Genomic DNA, 21,962 nt, shown 5'->3' with positions numbered 1-21,962 from the left:
TTGATCCTAAGAGAAGCCTGTGGGCAAAGGCTGTAAGGATATTTACTACCCCTAAGTCTTCCAGCCAGTCTCAAAGAGCAGAGGCAATCAACCCTAGCCATGCAGGCCAAGAGAAGCTATGGCCACCATATAGGGTAATTGGGCTCCATGCTGAAGATCCAGAGAAAACCTTCAGTGGGTCAGGGGTTCTAAATACCTGACATTGAAAACTCTGCGTATGTTCATTACTATCAATGCGACCCACGAATGTACATAATAGGCTATATCTGCCAGGGCAGACTCACTGTGATTAAATTCTGATGAAATTTCAGGGCTCAAATATGTGAAAGAGATTTTACTGGAGCTATAAAGTCAGCTGCCCTTCAACAGCCAAACGGAGCAGAAGCTGACAATGCTTCCCAGGAGCAGCGCTCCCTGAGACAGGGCTGGTGTCCGGTGGCTTACCCCATCTCCCAGGAGCCAGCACCGGGCTGTGCGTGGTAGACACTTATGGGAAGAGCTTGTGAACGAAATCTGGTGAGTTGCCAAAAGTTTCACTTAGTTAGCGAAACCAGTGGGGAGGTAAGTAATTGAGTAGAAAAAATGGGCTCATTAATGGGCAACATTGGAATTTTTACATTTTTTTGGCTGGAAGACAAAGGAGTCAGGACAGAAGTCAGGAATGTATGTCCCCTATTGTCTAGTTGTAGGTGGGAGAGACTTGCTGTTTCCCCAGAGTCAGAGCTGTCAACTCGATCAAACTACAGTGTCCAATTCCAAACACCTGCTGCACTGTTCTGAGAGAGAGAGAGAGGCTGAAGGCCGGGGACGGCTGGAGACGGCTCACCTCTGGCCTCCTCCAAGCCCTTCCTATGCATGTTCGTGTTTCTCAAGTGGGATTCTGGGGGTAGGGATGGCGTAGCGAGGAAAAAGTGACTTATTTCTAACCCGTACTTTGGATCAGGAATAAAAGTGGTAAACTTAACCTGGATGGATGCTGAAAACCACGTATTCCTCACCAGGTGAGTGCATAAACGAGACGCGGTCTAGCCTCACAATGGAGTAATGCTCAACAAAACGAAGGAGCAGACTACAGGGCCGTGCAACACATGGACAGGCCTCAAAAAAACCCTGCTCGAGGGGCACCTGGATGGCTCAGTCGGTTAAGCCTCTGCCTTCGGCTCAGGTCATGATTCCAGGGTCCTGGGATCGAGCCCCATATTGGGCTCTCTGCCCAGCAAGGAGCCTGCTTCCATTCCTCTCTCTCTCTCTCTCTATCTGCCTCTCTGCCTACGTGTGATCTGTCTGTCAAATAAATAAACAAAATCTTTAAAAAAAAAACCCTGCTCGATGACAGAAGCCAAACAGAAAACACTAGACAGTGAATTATTCCATCGGTATGCAGCTCCCATTAAAGGAGAAACTACGGAAACAGAAAATGGGTTGCTGATCACGTGGGGCTGCAGGGACAAGTGAGGAGCACGCGTGAAGGGACGGGAACTTGCTGGGGGTAATCCAAGTCGCTATGCTGGATTTTGGTGGCCATTGCACAACTGTATAAACGTCCCAACTCATTGAACTGTACACTTAAAACAGGTGAATTTTATGATATGTAAAGGAGATCTGAAAAAATCATCCAAAAAAAACTTAGATGAATGAATGGAAAAAAGAAATAAAAAAAAAAAATGGTTGAATTCCCAACAATGAAAAAGAATGACAGGCCAATCCTTTGAATATGAGGAACTGATTCAAATTAATTTTCTTCATGAAAACTAAAAAGGAATGTGGGCAGAAATGAATGAGAAGGAGATATAAAATAGAAAAAAAGAAAGACAGCATGAGTTCCGTCTTCTATTTCATAGTGGAAATAAAAACAAGCCTGTTTTGTTGTCCCATTAGTTTTTGAGTCCAGCTGGTCTCCCAAACCCCAGCTTCACTATCATATGCACAAAGATGTTAGCATACATTCTGTTATATTTTTACTTAAATAAAAATAACGCCTTTGCACCACCATTTTCCCAACTGACTCACCCAATAATGGTACCAACAAAATGAGTTAAGTCAACTCAGCATAATACAGCTTCAGTGGCTGCAGGCTGGCTCCATGTGATTACTTATTAGTTACTAAATTGAAACCTTAAAAAGTGATGTGTCGAGGGGCACCTGGATGGCTCAGTGGGTTAAAGCCTCTGCCTTCGGCTCAGGTCATGGTCCCAGAGTCCTGGGATCGAGCCCTGCATCGGGCTCTCTGCTCAGTGCCTGCTTCCTCCTCTCTCTCTGCCTACTTCTCTGCTTACTTGTGATCTCTGTCTGTCAAATAAATAAATAAAATCTTGTAAAAACAAAACAAAACATATCTATTAAAAAACAACAACAACAACAAAAACTAAATTTCTTGGAAATAATGAAGCATATCCAAAAAAACAAAGTGATGTGTCTTGACGGAGGTAACTGAATTAACGTGGCAGCAACGTCACCGTTGTATTTCTCTATGCTTCCCCACCAGAAAACAAATTGGCAGAATGTCCACAAATACCTGAAAGTGTCTAAGTATCAATTTTTAGAATTTTGTTACTTAAAAAGCTACTTTCTACTGAATATAAAATTCATGTTTTGGGGGCGCCTGGGTGGCTCAGTGGGTTAAAGCCTCTGCCTTCGGCTCAGGTCATGATCCCAGCGTCCTGGGATCGAGCCCCGCATCGGGCTCTCTGCTCAGCGGGGATCCTGCTTCCTCCTCTCTCCCTCTCTGCCTGCCTCTCTGCCTGCTTGTAATTTCTGTCTTTCAAATAAATAAATAAAATCTTTAAAAAAAAATTCATGTTTTTGGTAGGAAACATGAAACATCCATTTTTTTTCATGTGTTGAGTCAGAAAGGCAAACCAACGTATAGAAAACATACACACACACTTCAACGGACACAGCAGAGCAAGAAGCCCTCACGAGCACCAGGAATGATTTCCCTTATTTGAGGCAACTTCAGTCTTGGATTTCGGCATCTTCACATGTTGGAAGACGGTTCTATTTTCCTCCCAAAAAACCATGGAAACACGGTCCACAGAGAGCCATTCTTCAGACTGGGTTTTAGTAAGACTCAGTTTAAGGCTTAATCACATGGCCAGAGGTCAAGAACTGGGGACAGTATCACCACAAGCTTTGCTAAGCAACAACCATCCGTCCTATACCGAGATGACCTGACATGACCGTGGCGATAGCCGTCGCCCCTCCGCTCTGGGCTGCTGGTGATCACGGATTTATTTTTCTGTGGCCATCTTGTCTCACACGGTCCTGCCTTTGAAAAGCTGTCCAGATTTAGGGCAGGACTGTCGTTTTCCCATTTTACCTGGCATTCACCAACACCCAATAAACCTCCCTAGACTCAAAGCCACGTGGACGAGATAATTCGGGGGCCCAGGGCAAAATGAGAATGGAGGGCCCCTTGTTCAAAACATACTAAGAATTTCAAGACAGTGACCGCAGAATCTCAGACCAAGTGCGTGTGACCTTGTGTGACCTTGCGGGTCACACACCCACGAGGCCACGCCTACTCGGTGGCGCCCTGACCGTCCCAATGGCAGCTCCTCAAGCCCGCCCAGCTCAGGAAGGCATTTAAGAATTGCCAGAAAGTAAACAAAAGTCTCCAGGAAAGGGGTTCATTTAAAAAATACGTCAGTAGCTGACTCCATAGCTTATAGCTGCAAGCTACCAGCCAGAGCCGAGCACCTGAGCTCATCGAGCCGTTACCCTTGACTCTCACCCTGTTCTCCCAACTGCACGGGCAGGTGGGCCACCACCAAAAACACCCACAGCCACCTGACACCGTACGTGTATGGGACTGTACTGAACTACACTGCACGCCAGCAGAAACCTCTCCTGGGGAAGAAGGGTCAGTGTCTTCTTTCACAAAAGCCCCGCCAGCTTGGCCGCTTGCAGCTGGGATGCTGTTCAGGATCGGGGGTGACAGTCCCTCCCACTGGAAGGGCCCCCTCCTCAGAGGATGCCTTTCGTTCATCCAACAAATATTTACCGAGGCACCAACAAATATTTACCGAGGCACCACCCCAGGAATGGACACCAAATGGCCTCAAGGAGCTTGCTACAGGGTAGGGAAAGAGGAGGAGAGAATTTTCAATGCTAACAGCCAGTCTCCCGGAATTGAGTGTGTTTTTAGAAAGGAAAGTGAGGGCAGGCCAGGCAGTGAGGTCAGCAGAGTCTCCCCCGAGGGCACACCTTCTCTCCCCTCTCTTCTGTCCCCTCCACCTGATACCCTCCCTTCCCCCCTCCTCCCAGCCTGTGTTCATCCTTCCAAACCCTGCCCGAGACTGTACCATCCCGCTGCTTCCCCTTAAATGTGAGACACCTTTTTCCCTGTCTTCTCACGGCCCCTTCTATCTTCACTGTGAAGTCCACGGTTAAAGGGCTTAGCCACCGCGTGGTAATTGTCCCTTACCGCATGAGCAAATGATGTAAAAGATTCGGCACAGTACCAAAGCCATGGAACATCGGTAAATGTCTTCCTGTGCATATCTGTCTGCCTTCCTACAAGCCTGAATGTCTTAGGAGCTCGTGTTTTCATCTGGGATCCACAGTGTCCACATGTGGACCTGGCCGTGGCAGGGGGGTAATAAATATTCATAACACGAGTGACCTGAATGGCCAGTCACACCCACCATGCCGTTATAGACAAACGCCCAGCTGACGGTGTACGAACAAGTCGACCACAGAGTCAGGGGAGCACAGCTGCCGTACCACACCCAGATTAAGGCATCATCATCAACAAAGTGGCATCCCTACAATCAGGTGGGATATTTTACTTGCCCCAAATCCAGCGAAGAATGAAATGCTACCAAGCTGTATTTGATGTGGGACACCTTGATAATTTAACTCGACCTCTCTTCTAGGAATCTGTGTTGGTCAGAGATAACAGAACCTACCAGACTCTTGCTACTCTAGTTACACACAGACTGCTCACCCCTCGCTACACGCCTCTAGCACAGACTCTTCGGTACTGAGGATCTGAGGAGGCTGAGTCCTGCCAAGTGTCAACCTTAACACCCGAGCAGGGACTCAAGAGCCAAAGAGCTGGTTTGCCTTTATGGGCTATGCGACCCTGGGCAAATGACTTAACCTCAGTCTCCTCATCTGTAAAATGGAGATGATAGGTCCTACTTCATGGGGTCATGGTAAGGATTCGTTGTTTCCGGAACCCTGCCTGGCACATGAGAACCTTATATGTAGCATCATCATCCTTATCGCCTTTGTCCTGGCTCTGGATTTCTATTCCTCCAGAGTCACTGTCTTCCTAGCCACCGTTTTTCTGTCTGGTTCCAATTCTCCGAGCCCAACAGAATCACCTAAAAACCATTTTTTAAAAATCGAGGAACCAGAAACTCGATCCGCAGGTCCAAGATGGGCAATTCTAATAGATAGGCAAGGTTGAGAACACAGGTGAGACTCTGCCACGGAGACCTTGAGACCAGACTGAAGTGAGGGAGTCACAGCCCCTTGGTCACAGCAGCGTGATACTCCCTCCGCACCCTCTGCACCGCGTGCCCAGCTCTGCATCCGAGACCAAGGACGTGTGCTAGCTCAGGATGCCCTCCCCCAGCCAGCTCCATGGTGGCTTGCTCCTTCCTTTGATTTACCTCCCCTTTCCTTCTGTCGTAGGCTGGGGTAGGAACTGAACAGGACACTCCATCGGGCACCTGGAGCTCAGAGCCCAGCTTCCCCGGGGGAGGACTGTGGCCAGGAGCAAGCAGCTGGCCGCCTCAATGTTATCTGTCGCCATTTCCTTCCTCACCCACCTCAGCCAGGGGACAACTTGTTCTGAATGAAATAATCTTCTGGAAAGTTAAAATTTAGAAGGAAATTGCCCAAAAAGAAAGTGGACAAAACCATTCTTTGTTTCTGGTGGCCATCTTTCCAGCATCCTCTGGATTGTCCTGCTTTCGTCAACGGAGGACGTCGGACGCCACGCCAAGGGCTCAGGACCCCGTGTCTACTGGACACGAGTGACTCTCACCACGGACAGTTTTTTAGCTGACTCTTCTTTCACTCCCTGCCCTGCTACTGCTCAGTCCTTTGTCGCCGTTTGCCCAGGCCAACAGGTAACCGAGCCTGTCAAGCCAGTCACTTCAGGATTATACTCGCAGATTAAGCCTCACAAAGTACACAGGCTCTCGATCATAATTTTTCCCAGCGCGCACTGCCGATGTGGGGCTATCCTCCGCGTGGTCCCATCTGTCACCAACGAGAAATTCCGCCATCTCTTAAATGCGGTGCGCTTTGGCGGACTTGCTGGTTTAGGCTTCATCAGACAATAAACTCCCCATGGTCACAGAGTACATTTTCCGTTTCAGCCCTGCCCCGCATCACACGAATATTCAAGTGGGAACGTCACCGGAATATACTGTAGCGCTCCTTATGCGCACACGCCATCGGACCCTAAGACTCTGACGGCATGATTTCCATTTTCCGTGAAACATTGGGTCAAGTGATACAGCATATCCACACTTGATAACATGGTTTTATTTGTTCGAGTAATCTCTATACCCAGCACGGGGCTTGAACTCCTATCCTCGAGTTCAAGAGTCACGTGCTCTCTTGACTGAGCCGGCCAGGTGGCCCGAAAATGCGGTTTTACAAAAGAGCAAGCATGTACGTGCGCACACACACACACACACAGACACAGGAGAAGCCAACCCTTCTTATTATTCTCAAATATATCTAATAAAACTTGGTTTGCTTGTGCCTGAGCAAAGTACACAGTTCAGATTTTTTCCTCCACCACCGTCTTATTGTAAAGAGAAATAAAGTGGTTTATTGGGGTAGTTAGATACTGGGCTCTCCTATTTCCCTCTATTATAACAAGGTCTGCCTACGCCCAGCCTTCTTATTTAAGGCAGGAGGTTTGGGTTGGCTTATTCTTCAACCCCTAGAGTGCGTGGGACCCTTAAAGTGATGGGTACCGTGAGGACAGCTCGGGAACATTTGAAGCGGCAAATTTCACAGGCCTGACTATTTTGTTCAAATTTCAGAAGATAACACCAGTGAGAGAAATCCTTATGAGAACAGGAGGTAATGTATCATAAACTGGTGATAAGATAAAAGACATCTATAAGCAGTAGGAGTTAAAGCAACTCCTTAGAGAACTGTCAAGGCAATGGGAGAGAAGGAGAGATTAGAAAGAACAGAATGGACATTGGGCTAATCCAGAGAAGGGGTTATTCCAGTAAAAGGGAAGAAAGTCCAGAAGGATGGGTGACCAGAGCCAAAAAAGAGAGGGACTCAAGCAACCCTCCATCAACGATACCAACAGGAACAGAGAGACAAGGAGAGTCAAGGCAAGCCACTCCCCATGGATGACTCATGGCCTGCCCCATCCCATCCCATCCCCAAGACTCTGTTTCGTGGCAACAGTAAAGCGGAGAGGCAGTGGAAGGGGCAGCATGATAAATCGACGACTCCTTCCCAGAAATTCACTTAGAGATCGTCCAGCTCAGTTTTCCTCTGAAAACTTTCCACAGAGATGTTTCCCTTCAGCCAAGGAAGCTAACCGAAGAATCTGGAGCGGTGGCCTAAAGCCATCCAAACCACCAAGCGTGTTTTGCCCTAAAAGTTCATGTAAATGTTTTGTGTTATAACATGGCATATTCATGTTCATTTTTTTTTTAATTAAAATATATCTTGGATCTTTCGGCAGAACGGATGCTTGGGTGACATGGGCCCGGTTTATCCTGCGGCTCTGCACGTGGGTTCACACACCTCCAAAATGGCCCCACCATGCTGGTGGTTGAAGAAGTTGGCCTCTACCCCAGCCTCCTCCCTGGCCAGTTTAGGAAACGAGGACAGAAAGGCCGTGCAAGGCTACCTCCCAGTGTTGGGGCCAGTGCAGACCCAGAGACAGCCCCTGGTCTCAAGGAGGCCAGGGTCCCACAGAAAGTAAGCAGGTGGACAGGGTGGTGGACCCAACCAGGCTTTGCCACCCCACACTGGTCCTCCCTTCTGCCATGCTGCTTCTCATGGTCCCGGAAAAGGCCCCGTCTCTGTGGCCCAGCAGAAAGTTTCGAGAGAGGGAGGCCTGGCCGTCTCCAGATTCTGGCTAATGCAACGCTCCTGTGGCCGTAGATAATGGAAGGCCACCCTGATGGCCAGTCTGCTAATCCTCTCCCTGCCCAGAGAGGCAGGCAGGGTCGAGTCACATGGTATACCCATTCTTAGGGAATTGCAGCTCACTGCTTGCCCAGCACCCAAAGGACACAACTAGACCCCAGCCTGGCAGAGCATGTGCTCCAGAAAGGCACATCTTCTCTGGGGAGCCAAGCCAGAGCAAAGCTGTTAAGACCAGACTGTCTTAAAGACAAATCACAGTTCAGTCATTTGAGAGGACAGAAGGAGTGGGGTGGGAGGGATGAAGTCCCAATTTGGCTAAAATTGGACCCAATGTAAATAATTAAAGCAATCAGGCACATTTAAAATATCTCTGCGGTCCTCTCTCCCTGTTTCCCCTACTTAAACTTTAACCCCACTCTCCCACCAGAAATGGAGGCCAAAGGAGGAATTCAGTGACACCGCAAAACTTTCATTATATCGTTGGGTCTTAAGCAGCTTCTTAAATTTCCACATGATGCTGGGGTTCAGGGTAGAATTTCTGCTCATTTATGTGAAGCTACGGAAGGTCCTTTAATGCTGAAAGAAGGTCCGGGGAAGCTGTGGGAAAGAACGCATCATGCAAGTATATGGACTATTTTTTAAATTCCTGTCTTATCCTGTAGGCAGCCCTCCTGTCGGGTTGATGTTTGTACCCACAGCGCCTGGCCCACGGGAGGCTGGATGTGAGGGTTCGGTAAGGAGTACCGTAGAGGGCTCTGGCATTGCACACAAGTCTGGAAGAGCAGACTTACCAACGCCGTGACCAGCCTCCCTCCCCAAGACCATTTTTGGGTCCTGAAAGGGCGACAAAGGACGGGGCAGGGGCCCAGCGTTTCCAGGCATTGGGCTGGGGAGCCAGGGCCGTACCTGAAGCAGGCGCTGGTTCCGGGACCGCTGGGAAAGGGCCCTCCCGCCTAAGTGAGAAGGCGGCAGGACTTGAAATGCCTTCACAATTGGGAGGGGAGGGTGTTAAGAGGCAAATAAATAACCAGTGAGACTGGGGTGTGGAGCTCCCTGGTTGGCCCAGAAACTGGAATGAATCGGGAAATCTCTGCAGACAGACCTGAAGCGGGTTAAGGGAAGCTCTCACCATTCTTTCTGGAGATATGTTAATCCATCCCGCCCAGGGGGTTGTCCTGCCCTCCCAGGAGATGAGACCCCCCAGGCTGAGAGGGGCTGGGGCCACACGCAGAAGGCTGTGGACTGGGCCAGATTGGAGTACTTCATGCTTACACGTCTGCCCCTCATTAATTTTCTTAAAATTTTTCAATTCTTAGCTGTCAGTTTAAATGAACAAATTGCTCCTTTGTGGGGGGCGGTCCTTGTGAACCTGGTGAGTGCACGTCAGGCCTGAGATGGGCTTGCTTGGACCCTGGAGCCCGCTGACCCGGTTTCTGAAGGTCAGATGTCGGAGTTCACCGAAGTTCTCAAGGGCAGGTGCTCGGCCCCGCCAGGGGACATCTGGCAATGTCTGGAATGCTTCTGGCTGTCGCTCCTGGCATGAGGGGTGGGGGGTGGTTTCCACTGATAGACTCAGAGATATGGACAAACATCCCGCAGGGCCCAGCATGGCCCCACAACAAAGCATTTCTTGGCCCCAAATGTCAACAGCGCCCAGATCAAGAATGTGTCCTAAGGAATGTCAGCCTGGGAGGACCCGGCAGGGGCAGGGGGTGGGGCTCAGATGAGGCAAACCTGACCCCGGCTCCCTGTCCCCCCTTCCCAGAGGCTACAACTCCCGTTCTGTGCCAGGTACTCTGCTCCGTGGTAACGGTGCAGTTAGGAAGCCGCCGCCACCAATAAGCACCCAGGTGGTCCTTAGGGTTGAACCGGAAAGAGCAAACTGCCATTTAAGGTCATAGCAGCTGGAGGGATGCTTCATGAAGGACGGTGACGGGATGGAGGACAAATGCCGTGAAAACAGAGGCCAGAGGTTGGGAGACAGGCACAAAGGGTCGTGCACGTCTGGGGAAGGAAGAGCCGCTCCCCACCCTAGGTCGGTGCAGCCCGCCCTTCCTCCGAGAGCAGAAGAGAAGAAAGGGCCACAGAGCTGGGCCCAGGAGGAGGCGCCGATGGCATTGACGGTGTGTGATGGCCAGGCTCTCGAAAATCTCATCAGCCCGGGTTAACCCTTGCCCACAGCGAGGGGACAGCTCATGAGGGGGCCGGCGGAGATGGGGAAAGACCAGATTTTGCTCCCAGTCCATTCACTTCGCCGGTGCTCGGTTCAGTGTGCCCGAGAGAAGCACAGGCGGTGTCTTTCTAGACCAACTCTGCCTTCACCGGCGAGGACAGATCTGGGGACAAGTGACAACAGAAAAAGTCCTCCTCTCCACTCATGGCCAGCGGAGCCGTTCAAGCCGCCAGCACAGGTGTCCTCGGGAGCAAGTGCTCAGCAGGGTTCAGTCCGGGGTTAAAAGTTAGTTTTGAGGGGCGCCTGGGTGGCCCCGTTGGTTAAGCATCTGACTCGGTTTTGGCTCAGGACATGATCTCAGGATCATGAGGTCAAGCCTCGCACCTCACTCAGTGCAAAGTGGACTTAAGATTCTCTCTCCCTCTCCCTCTGCCCCTCCCGCTCCTGCTCTCTCTGGCAAACAAATAGATGAATCTTAAAAACAACTCGTTCTGAGAACAGTTCGTATCGAATTTGATGTCATGTCCTGCACTGTCATTCAGCTCTGAACCACAGGGCCCTTGCCCTTCCCCACCAGAACACCTCTCTGGCTAAACCAGAACAACCAAGCTCCCTGGAAAACCACAGCAGCTGGTCTTCTTTGCTCTGCTGACAGCTGTTCCCCAAGGTCAAAGCCACTACTGTTTTTTCCAGTCTCCTGCAGCTCCCAAACACTAGGATGAAAGGGATACAGGGGAAGGTCTGCATGGTAGAGATCCGATCAGGAGGTCAGAAATGATTGCCGTATGTCTGTTCAGTCCGCGGCACCGTGCTGGCCCTGGGCACAGATGGACGAATACAGCCCCAAGGGCATGGAGGGGGCAGTGGTACGCCGCTGGCAAGTCTTGGTTCAAAACTCACCTCTGTTCCTTAGTAGGAAACAGGTGAATAACTCACTAATCCTTACTTTCTGCATCCCTAAAATAAAAGTGGTAATAGTTCTACCTGCTTGATTTGTGATGAGGCTAATGTGAATGGAGACGGGAGGTCTCTGGACTAGACGAGCACACAGAAGTCCTCATTAAAGAGGGCTGTTACCGTTCTCAGAGGACCTACAGGTTGGCTATGTTCCCCTGAGCATCTCCGATGGCTTCTGCAGGTGACCTGCTATCCCCCCAGCCCAAGGACTGGTCTTCTGCAGGAATTTCAGGGATCAGCTTCAGACTCCTATGAAGCCCCAAATGTGCCTCTTTTCCTGGAGGAACCAACATAGAAATAACCATGGTATAGCGGCTCGGTATAACCCAAATTCGGAAGGGAGAGATCTGTGCCAGCCAGAGTTATCTGGAACTCTGGAACGGCTTCATGCTGGGGGGAGAAGCTGACCTCATCAGAGATCAAACTACTGAAGAAGAAGGGGGACTTGCTAAATGTTTTCTCTGAAGCTCAGACAAGCAGCGGGGGTGAACTTCGGTATGTTGGCCATATGATTTCCATGCTGAAGGCAGAAATCAAGTGAGAGCAGAGCATCATGACATCAGGAAATACGAACAGGATAAGTACTCCAACAAGGTTTTAACATTCTTTATTTTGGTTATTTCGATTTGACGTGTTGAAACCTACTTGGCTTTGTCATAGGGAGACAGGGACTTGCAATACACTATGGAAAATCTAGCTGTAAATGACAAGAGGCTGTCTAGCAAACCCACGGGCATGTAATTTTGAGGATGGTGGGAGTTTCTCTTTTAAAAATGCTGTACTTGAAAAAAAAATTAAAAAAAAATAAAAATGCTGTACTTGAAGTCCATCTGGAGGGAGCTATAGTCCCATGGAAGTCTATAAGTAAGTCACTATGAGGGAACTTTGAGAGATTAAGGCTCAAGTTATGTTTCCAGAAAGACAGCAGGTAAGTCTTCTGGACTCTACTCCTCTATAGCCCCAAGGTCAGAAATCCCACCTCTTCCCATCTCATTAATTGACAAACGTTCCCTGATACCAGCCATAAACTCAACCAGTGCGAAAGATACAAGAAAGTCATAAGATGGACAAGGGTCAAACAACTAACCACTCTTTCCTTCTCTGCCCAGCACAATCTATATATAAAATTGTTCAATGAAAGAAGCATGCAGGGCCATTAGCCAAAAAATGCCTCTCTCAAAAATAACCGTCCCCGGTTTGAGGGACTGTTTCCACATTTGTCTCCCTGTTCGTTCCTCAGCTTCTTTAGGAAAGAACTGGTTTCCTATTTATTGCTATACCCGTAATTTACAGTGCCTGACACATGACAGTCAATATCATTTGTTAAGTGAATGAATAAAGGGATGGATGATGTAAGCGGGTATATATGTGAATGAATGAAGGGTGACCAAAAAGTAGGATTTAGGATCACAGGACAAAGAACAAACCAGACTGGAATAACAAAGTGAAGACACAATCGAAAACAGGTAGAAAATCTTTGGTGGGGCAAGAGTACATCTTGGAAAATAGAGGAGACAGGTTAGATAGATCGTTCCATGATAATGTTCACTAAAAATTGCTTTTACAGTCTTTCTCCTTACTCCGTCATTAGAAGCATCTCCCTAAAAAACCCTTTAGACATTTGAAAACTGTAGCTATTTACTCTGTATCCCAGTTTTGCTCGTAGCTGTGCCCATGGCCCTTGGCAGATACAAGAACACAGTGATACAATGATACAATGAATACTGTTAAAAGACTACAAGATACAATGAATGTTGTTAAAATAATGAGTTCCTGATGTGAGCTTGCTTTCCACAGCCTTAGCTGTGGCTGTCCCTGGTCCATACCAGGAAGCCAAATTTCAGAGCCCTAACACTTGCTTTCCAAACGGATTCTGTCTTGGACAAAGACGATGGAATTAGAGTTGCCCAGGCTCTGGGTGGTTGGGTGATTATTAAGCCAGGCTTGATCACATAGGTCTCCCAAAACACATAGGCCTCAAAAACCATTTAGAACTGGGACTGCCGTCTTCACATACCCGTTAGACCCCCTTTTGAGAAAAGAACAGATTGCACAAAACATCGTAAACTGGCCACACGTTCATCTGAGCAGCCGTAGTTCAGAGTGATGGCAATGGTAGGTATCATTAGGACGATGTCGTAGGGGCAGGTGGGTTCCCTCTCCTGAATGTCTTACTTGTTTAAGGTCTGATTTACATCAGAAGTCTGGCCTTCACCTCAAAAATGATGGGATCAGGTAGGATTCTACCACCTACTCACAACTTCTTTTTTCTTCTGGTTTAAACAAAATTCTGTCCACGAATCTACATTCACCAGCACCAAGTACACCGGCCCTATTTCCACACTAAAGACACATTTTTCTTCCCACTTCGGACGAGAGCAGAGCACCCTGCGTCATCTCTCAGCCCCCACCCCCGTTAGCTGGGACAACTCTGCCTTCTCCCCTTTGACTTGCCCATCTCCTCTCCTCCCAACGGTTACGCCCTCTTCCTGATCATGTTCTTCTCAGACCCACGGCATCTGCTCTCCCGTCTCTCTCCTGCCTGGCCTCCCTGCTCTCCAGCACCTGTCGTCGCCCCGGTTTGGTGGCTCTTTAACCTGGGGACCCCATCCAGAGCCTTGCAGACAGTGAGGTCCCAGCCCCACGGACTCCAACTTCACAAGTCCCTTCTTCGGCACCACATCTACTCGGCCTCCTTCCTGGGACCCTGAATTTGCCCTGCGTCTCTAGCTCCGTTGACCTTCCCCACATCAAGGCTGCCGATTATGCTCTTAACCTCCGCTCAGGGTCCGGTGACAGGACAGCATTTATTTATTTATTTCTAGCTGCGCTTCCAAACGATTCTTGCCCTTTGAACTCCATTCCGTAAGGCTTTTTTGTTGTGAAATTGCTAGGTCTGGAAACTCCGTCGCACACTTTGACCTACACCCTGGCCACCTGCTCTGCAGGATCATGGGGCAAATCTACATCCTCGAGGACCCTTTTCAAGCTAGAAAAACAGTAAGTCAGTAAGACTGCTTTCGGAGCTCTTTGCAAACATCGAAAGCCGACAGTTCATGAAAGCCGACAATGCCGTGTACTGGCAATGCGTTTTCAGAGCGAGAGTCATCCACTTTTTAAGGACCCTTCTCTACACTTTATCTCCTTTAACTAGTTCTCTGGGCTTTAACAGTCTCGTGCCACGCTGGGCAGTCCCCATCTTCAGACAAGCTTTGTATCTGTAATGCTTGAGATCTCTTGCACTGTAGTAAGTTTGGTAAGTCCTAGATAATAGCATGTTTAGGTAAGGATCTCTGCCCAGAACCTCATTAAAACCACCCCTTCTTCCTGTTTCCATGCTGAGGGGTTACTCCGAGGTTTCAAGTAATGCTTTTGGCTCCGGTAGCAGGAAGGCACTATGAGGGCTGAGCGACCTTCACAAATCTTTATTCAAAATTAGAGATACTTTTAAGAATCGAGGATGAGATGACTATCGATCTGTCTCATAAAGGCTAATTTGTAACTCGGGAGCCCGAATCAGGGCAATGGTGTCCATTATTAAATATTTCCTCGCATACACTGAATAAAAGCCTCGGTTCGACTCCAACCTGTTAACAGACCGGCCTGGAGTGTGTCTTTCTAGCAGATGGGTCGCCGATTCCAATCCTGTTTCCCTTTGCTCCTTCCTGGGTGGATGGTACGCTTCTCTCATGCTGTAGATTTTTCCTGAAAACCAATTCTTTCTCTCCCCACAGAGGAAAGTCAGATTCAGTACTCTTAACTTGGGATTTTGCCTTGTCCCTGTTGTCCCTGCCCACCTACACACACACACACTCTCTCTCTCTCTCTCCTTCTCAGGATACTCTTTCCTAACTGCAGACACTTGAGGAATAATCACAGATGGGTTAATGCTTTCCTAATGAGGAATAATCACAGATGGGTTAATGCTTTCCTAATTTTGAAAAAGAGAAGGTCTACAGACCCTCACCTTCATGAGAGCCGATCGTAGGGGACCGTATCTAAGCACGACAGGACATGCAAGCCACTGAGAATCCTGCTGTTGGTTACCTTTTGTTACTCACTCATACTTGTTGAACTTAGATTTTTGTGCCCAGTTTTAAGTGCCGGCTAGAGCAAAGAACCCTCTTGAATATTTAGACCAGGAGGCAAACCTGTGAGGCAGATAATCATGCATCTATCAATGCTGACGACCAGACATCCCCTGAAACTTTTCTCAAGGATCTCAGCTCTTAAGTGAGTGCTCTGCCAGCTTAGTCTGGTTACAGCATTAAAATCGCATCTAGAGAACTGTCCTGGTTTTCTAAAACAGACCAGAATTGAGGACTCGCGCAAACACCAAATCATTCCTTCTCTAATTCCTGGAGAGGATGGAGAAATTCAGAGGCCAAAAATTAAGTAAATAAAGAGGTAATTACAAATGCCCGTTTCCTTGACAACACCCCTCCCCCAGCCCTCCTGCCATAGGGAAAAACCAAAATGAAAGTGACGAGGGGTAGCCACACAGCCACGCTGGATTTCAGCAAGCCCAGGCAATCGGCAGCCCGAAAGCAGCAGGCTCGGACCGAAATACAAATAAATCAATTTATATCGGGGCTGCCTTTTGTGTAGTATTATTTTTGTGGTTGCCATAGAAACGCCAGGGACGGAAGAACGTGTTGCATGACACAGGAGACCGATCGGTAACAGGAACCTTTCTCCCCAGCTTCATCGATGGCACAGAAAACGCTCTCCCCCAAGGGGAGGGGGCCGCAGGGGTTGGGGGGGAGCTCAGCCCAGAACAGCAGCTCGAAATCACAACACGGAAAGGCAGCTCGCCCCGCGGAGCACAAAGGAAGGGTGCGAACCCCTTTGCCTTCCAGGCTCTGCGCCCTCCGCGTCCCCACGGTCGCCTCACTTCCTTCTCCACCTTCCACTCTGCCTCGCTCTGTACCTACCCCTTCCAGAGGTTTTAGTGAGGTCCAGCCGAGGAGAGAACAGGGATAGAGAAAGAGACACAGACATCCGCCACGCCCAGAGGTGAAGTCGCCTGGAAACCGCACGAACAGCACATACCTCCTTTCTGGCGGCCCCTGGCACATGGGCTTAGAAATCAGAAACTGAAAGGGAGCAGGCTGGGGTGCAGAAATTGCCACTAGTTTATAGGAGCTGTAAGTCAGCCAACACTGGAAAGAAAAAGCGAGACTCCACCCATGGGGTGGACCCTTCAGGGGGAAAAAAAAAAAAGTGGTCCTCAGCTGACGTCTCTCCCCACCCCATGTCACTTCCTTTTAAAGCTACAATTTAGCAGATGCGCGGAGGGAAGATACGGGCTGGTGTAACATGAGTCACTCCCTTCCCCTTCCAATTAGTGCGAGGAAGTGCTCCGGTTGGCTCCGGGTTTGAAATCTGTGGCTCGGGAACCTGCCCGAACCAGGAACAAAGCCCGCTAGGTGGCCCTTTCCCTTCCTGCCCGCGGCTCCCCAAATCCTGTTGCATCCCCGGGGCCGAAATGGCTTCTCCTGCCTCAGACCGGACCAACTCAGGCCCCGGCTGCGTGGCGACCTGGAAATCGTCCTCAGCTGGCTCGGTTTTAATTCAGTAAGTCTGCGATCGCTTTGTTTTGGAGGCTGCCCGCGCTCTGCAATCCCCCCTCACCTCTTGCCGCCGCGCTGTGCTGGGAAGGCGGCTGCTCTCCACCCAGGAGAGCCCCGGAGCACCTTCAAGGAAATAATGCCGAAGACTCAAGGGATCGGAGAGACGTTAAGAACCGGCAGAAAGAAGCTCTGAGGTCCATGTAGTCTCTCCCTGCAGAGCAGCCCCCCAGGATCGATCACCCCTGCACACAGGCTCGTGCTCGCACGTGCACACACACACACAGGCACACTCAGGCATGCACGTGCACGTGGCATTTACATGTAGTGTGCTGGAGAGGGTCTGGGCAGACCTTGATGATGAAACAGCGTCATCGCAACTTTAAACGCGGGCGGGCTGGTCAGACTCCAGAAACGCCAGGTCTCTAACCTTCCCACAACATTATTTCAACCTCCAAACAGTGAAAAGGTATGCCCTTCAAATGTCCACCGTTGGAACCGTAGTAGCCAATAATATTTGAGTTTTTAGGTATGACTCCTGCGTTCATTCCCAGTCTTTGGGTGTTTACGATCGACAGGGAAAAATCAAACGCTCATATATAACTAGACCACACTGCAGAATTACTCAGCCCTACCAATTGCTAAAAGCAAAATAAAGCAGTATGCCATGAGAACAGAGAAGATGGAAAAGTTTTTCAGTTACAGTGGGGGGAAGAGAGGGCATTCATGATTGAGGAAAGGGGGTTGGGACTGGGTCCTACAGGGTGTGTGGGATGTTGATGGTGTGTGGTGGGGGGGAGGGAGATGGGGCGGGGAAGAGACAGAGGATGGAGGACATCAAAGACAGTACAAAGGAGTCTGAAAGGGGATCTGAAGAGAAAACCCATTTGTGACGACGGTTTATTTTAATATCCATGTGAAAATTAATTAATTAATTAAAGTTAATTAATTAATAAGAAATGCTTATAAAAGATGTTTGCAAGAACTTTCTTACAGCCAACGCAATTTTAAAGAGTTGTCATAACTTTTCAAATTATGTTTTAAAACCCATTTATTTCAGGGCACCTGGGTGGTTCAGTCGGTTAAGCAGCGACTCTTGATTTTGGCTCAGGTCTTGATCTCAGGGTCCACGCTCAGCAGAAAGTCTGCTTGAGGATTCTTAGGGCACTGCAAACTGTAAGGGGTGAGAACAAGGGGCAAGTTCAATCAGCAAGACTGTAAGAAATTAATGCTGATCGGTGGAGAAACTTAAAAAGGCATAAAAGATACTGGGGCGCCTGGGTGGCTCAGTTGGTTAAACATCTAACTCTTGATCTCAGCTCAGGTCTCAGTCTCAGCTTTGTGAGTTCAAACCCCAGCCGGGGCTCCATGCTGGGCATGGAGCCTGCTTTAAACAAACAAACAAATAAAAGGACATAAAAGATGTAAACTATAACATACCAAAAAAAGATACACAACTAGCCAAGAACCGTCAACAACGACAAATATGCAACCTCATGAAAATATAGGAAGTGCTGTCATTTCTTGGCCTTTCCACTTGTCAAGTATTCCAAAAATTGACCTACAAGTAAAGAGGATGCGGTACGATGGGCTCTCTCCTCTCTCTCGCTGGTGACAGTGAGTTGGTACATTTTCTTTGGAATTCAATAAACAAGATCTATCATGAGCCTTTAAAATGGTCAGACTCTTTATCCAATAATTAAACTCATAAGAGTTTATGCTAAGGAAATAAGCAGAGATGACCTCAAGGATTTAGACACATGGAGATCCATCCGAGCCAGTTATGGCAGGTGAAGACTGGGAACCACTGGAATGTCTGAAGTAGCATGTTAGGGGCATAAATGATGTGACATTCAGGCACTGGAACACACCACCTAAATTCAAAATGCTGCATTTGAGAGACATGAGGAAACTTTCACAACATGTTAAGTGAAGAGGGAATGAAGCGATATATAAAACATAAACTCTTCTTTAAAATTATACAAGTATCTATTGCATGGCCTATAACGGATCAGATAGTGTCCCCCCCCAAAATTCATGTCCATCTGGAACCTCAGAAGGTGATTTGATTTGGAAACAGGGTCTTTGAGAATGTAATTAGTCAAGTTTGAGTTCATACTGGATTAGGACAAGCCCTAAATCCAATGACTGGTGTTCCTGTAAGAACAGGAGAGGACGGAGAGACATATATCCAGAGAATGAGGTCATGGGATGGCTTGGAGGCAGAGCTTGGAGCAGTGTGTCTGCAAGGCAATAAATGCCAAGGCTTGTGTTCTGGCAACTGCTAGAAGCTGGGAGAAAGGCATGGAACAGATTCTCCCTCAAGCCTCTAGAAGGAACCAACCTTTCCGCTGACACTTTCATTTCAGACTCCTGGCCTCCTGAATTGTGGAGCACAAGTTTCTGTTCAGTACGTGGTACCTTGTTATGCAAGCCCGTGGAGGCCCATGGGGTGTACAAAAAAGTCATTAAACTGTTAATGATTATTTCTCGGGCTGTGAGGCTGAGGGTGATTATTATTGTTTCTTTATATTTTATTGCATTTTGGAAAAATTTCACCAATGAATATAACTTTTTTAGAAGAAAATGATTATGAGTAAAACCCCAATGATTCAAGGTTTCCAAAGCCATAGTGTCAGAACAAGACTATTCTTATTAGTCTTAATAATTGTCGTAAGAATTGACGACTTAGAACAGAAGCAGAGAATCATCAATGATGATTTAACATATTGTAGCCCAAAGATTATTTTCAGAACCCTCTGTTAAAGAGGGAATGCTATGTGTTTCAGAAAAGTTTTTTTAACCTAAATTTTGGTACTTCAGATGGTGAATATCATTTATCTACAATACTAACTTACATACTGTATATTTAACTGCCGAGCTACATGGTTGAGTTATTGATGAGTATTTCAAACAGCCTGTTCTCTTAACACCTTGTTAGCTGAACGCTGACACTTTTGCTTTATTTTGTTTGCCTGGTATTATGATCACAAATATAAGTAAATCCATATAGATATATAAACACTTTGAAATTTTCCTCAAATTATAAAATATGAACATGTCATAGATTTGTGATTATAATTACCTCACTGTCTGTTAAATTAGGAGTTGTGGCTGTTCCAAGTAGACAAAGAAAAATGTGTAAATAGCAAAGTCAATTTGATGTTCGGAATCTTTAATCTGATGTTTAGTAGTTGTATATTTCAATCAACTCTAATTGAGCCTTGCAAATGACTCATATATTGTCTGTAATGACCAACAAGCTCTTAAGGCTTTGTTATTATTGCAATCATTTTAAGTACATTCAAATAGCTTTCATGTGAACATTTAATGTTCAAATAACATTAACTATCACAAAGGAGAGTGCCAAGGAATGAGGCAAGATTTCCTCCTCCATCAATGGTGATTATGTCCTAAGTCATTCCCCAAACATTAATGTGGATGCAGGACCCCATGTTCAACAGCTCTAATGATCTTAACTGGGAATTGTGTGTTAAGTCTCTTAAAAATGATTCTCACTATTCAGGCATCTCTTTTTTCTTCTAGATATCTTCAGGTCCATTCAGTCTGGCAGGGATGATTAGAAAATCTTTCCCTCTTCCTGGATCTGGGCAATGAGCAGCTGGAAATCCTATGATCGGGGAGCCAATCTACTGCAAGAGGAGGAACTCCGTCCAAACCACTGAACTCCCAGTGGCCAGGCAGCAAATTGAAAAAGTTACCAGCTTCATGATCTGATTTGAAGAGACGAGGTAATACAAAGGAATACTAGAACTTAGCACCTGTGTTCTTCACGACCCAGTGAGAAGAGAGCACACTATTTTGAGTGGTATATTTAACCCTGGATGATTCTCCACACTTGCATTTTAAAAATTGCGCGATTTAAAAAAAATTGATAAGCATGAATTACTTTTACAAACAGAAAACTCAAGCATTTTCATTTTTAAAAAATAAAGTATTTAATGTTATTGTGACATATGCTTTTCTGGATCTGGCAACCATTTAAGCTTGTAGCCTAATGACACCTCAGAGGGTAATTTAATTCAGGTGTGCTTGTGGACCCTCGCACGGCATCCCCTGGGAGCATGGCCCCACCCCAGACCTCGCGAATCAGAAACTGCACCTTAACGACATAGGTGGGACCGCCATCTGCCCATCAAAGACGGAGAAGTACTTGTTTTAGTCCACGTCTCTCATTTCGTAGACAGTCTCATTTCAGAGTCCGGGAAGGCTGGGTCCACTTGACCTATGTAGAAAACACAGCTAACAAGAGGCAGCTAAAGCCAAAACTCCCTTTTTAATGATTCCACCTCAAAATTCTTTCCACTGTCTCCCCCAGGCTTCCGGATGAAAAGCCTGTCTGAAAGAAAGGCCACTGGCATAAAAATGCTAAAAAGAGAATTTTTACTTAAACTCATGTTCGTTATTCCAAGTGTAGTTATTAAAAGTCTGTCTATACGCCATACATTTGAGTTTATACACGGAGAGTCAGTTTTACCCGAAGGAAGTCTTGGAGTCCCGGACCAAAGCTGGTAAAAAGCCTGTGCCATCTTTTCTCCACGATCACTCATTTTATCTTGGTTGCAAGCCGAAGCCATGGCTGGTTCAACAAAACTTAGCTCCATGACTGATTTCCAAGAGGCTATAAAAAAGAAAATGGTCTCCATGGGCCTCCTTGTTCTGCCCTCGCCATTTTCCAATCTGCTTGCTTCTTATCCGGCAGCCTGTGCAACATAAAAATAAGGAATGTGGTCTCCCCCTCTCTCACCTCTGGCTTTGGGTGCCACCACGGTCCCCTGTAGAATAAGTTTCCTCACTAAGCTAGCTTTGTCACTTGCAACAAAGGGTCCTATTTCTTTTTATTTTTTATTATTTTTTTATTTTATTTTTTAGAAAGGGAGGGAGAGTTGGGGGGTAGGGAGAAGGGAGGGTCAGAGAGAAGAGAGGAAGAGAGAATATTAAGCAGATGGCGGGGCTCCATCTCACGACCCTGAGATCACGACCTGAACCAAAATCAGGAGTCAGGCGTTGCATGGACAGAGCGCCCCAAGCGCCCCAAAGGATCCCAATTCTCATGTAAGTTTTCAGACCCTCAGCTTCATTCCTAAAATTCATGATGAGACAGTAGATGGAAAACACCTGAAGTAGTGTAGAACCTCAAAAAATGTTCATTC

At 47.5% G+C, this 21,962-nt stretch overlaps 1 protein-coding gene across 2 annotated transcripts in view; it reads right to left on the bottom strand.

The window, feature by feature from the left end:
- AGPAT4 (1-acylglycerol-3-phosphate O-acyltransferase 4) overlaps positions 1–16,393 on the bottom strand; it is a 116,786-nt gene extending 100,393 nt beyond the window's left edge. Inside the window, exon 1 of one of the 2 annotated variants that reach the window (XM_046006868.1) lies at positions 16,153–16,393. The gene's annotated coding sequence lies outside the window, so the exon portion shown is untranslated. The remainder of the gene's footprint in view (positions 1–16,152) is intronic. The other variant, XM_046006869.1, reaches the window with a different exon arrangement.
- Between the last annotated feature and the right edge of the window lie 5,569 nt (positions 16,394–21,962).

The sequence above is a fragment of the Meles meles genome, chromosome 5 (genome assembly GCF_922984935.1).
Source record: "Meles meles chromosome 5, mMelMel3.1 paternal haplotype, whole genome shotgun sequence".
NCBI lineage: Eukaryota > Metazoa > Chordata > Mammalia > Carnivora > Mustelidae > Meles > Meles meles.
The sequence above is the reverse complement of the archived record's forward strand: the minus strand, read 5'-3'. Positions and strand labels throughout refer to the sequence as shown.